General features: G+C 38.6%; 1 pseudogene; it reads right to left on the bottom strand.

Moving 5' to 3' along the window:
* Positions 1-579: 579 nt before the first annotated feature.
* LOC116863889 lies at positions 580-1,221 on the bottom strand (annotated as a pseudogene).
* Positions 1,222-2,187: the final 966 nt, after the last annotated feature.

The following is a 2,187-nucleotide window of genomic DNA, read 5'->3' as shown; positions in this document are numbered from 1 at the left end:
GGTAGGTGAACCATGAGAGACTATGGACTCTGAAAAACAATCTGAGGGTTTTGAAGGGGCGGGGGGTGGGAGGTTGGGGGAACCAGGTGGTGGGTATTGGAGAGGGCACGGATTGCATGGAGCACTGGGTGTGGTGCAAAAACAATGAATACTCTTACACTGAAAAAAAAAAGTAGACTTTTCAGTATGGAATTAATCTTTTATAAAAACATATGCCCAGGTCCATATGAATATAAAATATAGGACTGCTCACAACATTTCCAACAATGCAGTAAGAATTCCGAGTAAAGGTAAGAAATATAATTAAATGGATATCCTAGGCAAAAAGAATAATGATTGCAAATAGCAGCTGTAAAAGTGAGCAAAGTGAATGGGAATTGGGTGGTTAGAAACAGAAAACAGCAAGTAGTCATTACTTCCCTTTTATGCTTTCTATGAAAAGCTGATTTTCTTGATTCAATTTATTATGCACAGAAAAAAGTTATGCTATAAAACCAATACTAGTGTTCCTCATATGGATAGTATATATTTCTTTCTTTTTTTTTCTAATGTTAGCACAAGGGTTTATCGAGGTATGCCTTAGTACAGGTGCTGGGGCTTGTCCATGATGCTTTTGTTGCATAAAGCGCAGACCTCCTGCCGATTCTTCTTGAGCAACAACACCTGGAAGTTGACAGCTAAGTGGGTGTTGCACACAAGCTCATCACCTGCCATCTTCATGTAGCCAACAGCCACTGCCAGACATAGCAAATTCTTCATCTGGAATTGGACTGTGGACTTCACTTTATCCACTTTGACCCCCCATGTTCTCATTGTGGGTCAGCATGGAAGGGAAATTGCCAACTTTATTCAGGCCTGGACCCAAAACTTGTGGAATCTGCTTGATCAGAGATTCTGAAGCCAAAAAGGCATCACACTTCTTGGTCATCTTCTTGACTAAATTTTTTTTCTTGTTGAGTTTTTTCAGGGTCTTAGTGTCCATGTGGGGAATATCCACAATCTTGGACTCATCACAGTGCTGCTGATCCCCCAAAACTTGGGGCAGGGAGTGGACTTGAGCCTGAATGTGCCTGAGAAGCATTTGTCCTTCTGTGGGTTGTAGTTCTTCAAGCTGATCTGCAGCTCCACCATCTCCAGAAACTTCTGACACTGGCACTGATTCCCATTCAGGACTTCCCACACCAACAGTACAGGGTGTCACTTGGAGACTTTGCTGCTCATGGTGCCTCATGACACAGTAACCAGATGAAAGAGCAACATTATATGTTTTAAACTCTCTTCAACATTTTACCTACCCCCCACAAGATATTAACAATCCCTTTAAGTGGGTATACTTTTTTCCTCCTTTTAAAGTAAAAGGCAGATATTCATAGGAAACAAATAATGTATATATCGCTAATATGCATCTGAAAAATGATTCAGATCAAAACTGTGTCCCCCAAAGAAGCCATTGTACTAATTGCTAGGGGAGATGAGAAATTTTGTAACATGAACATACACAAAGAAATCTTAGATTTTCAGAATAGGATGCTATTTCTTCCACAAAAGCACTTTCTTTCACAAGAGTACTAAATAAGCTCATCTAATATGCCAGGCTTGGCTTATGGGGATTTCTTTCCAAAATAACATATCTTAGAAAATTAAAAATTCATAAGACAGCTACTCTTTTCGAATTAAACTTAAATCCCTAAACTTACATATAGAATATTGCTTTCACTAAAGAAGCTTAGAATCCCAAACTCTTCCACTGGTAATCTCAGATATAACATATGCCTGTATGATAATATCGTTTCTCATTGGAAAGAGTTTGTCATTTTTGGATTGAGCACTGAATTATCCACAACAACAACCGCAGCCATAATCATAGATTATGGGATTAACAACTGATTCTCTCACTGATAGATAAAACTTAGTCGTTCTCCATCAGTCTATTTGAGTCACAGTAAGTCTTTGTATACTTAAATAATCAGATCTCTTTGGTGTTCATCATGCCCTATACCACTCTGTCTGATGGTAGATCTCCAGTGCTAAAGTCCTCAAATTCGCATTGCCCTCTTTGCTCCATCTATAAAATTGGCTTTGTATTGCTGTAACTCATAGTCAAATAGGATTACGTGAGCCTCATGATACAGTATGTTTATCAATATGATTAGAAATTTTCACCATATACTAGAATGTCATCTTTCT

The sequence above is a fragment of the Lontra canadensis genome, unplaced genomic scaffold (assembly GCF_010015895.1).
Source record: "Lontra canadensis isolate GAN:19392208 unplaced genomic scaffold, GSC_riverotter_1.0 scaffold4605, whole genome shotgun sequence".
In the NCBI taxonomy this organism is placed as follows: domain Eukaryota; kingdom Metazoa; phylum Chordata; class Mammalia; order Carnivora; family Mustelidae; genus Lontra; species Lontra canadensis.
The sequence above is the reverse complement of the archived record's forward strand: the minus strand, read 5'-3'. Positions and strand labels throughout refer to the sequence as shown.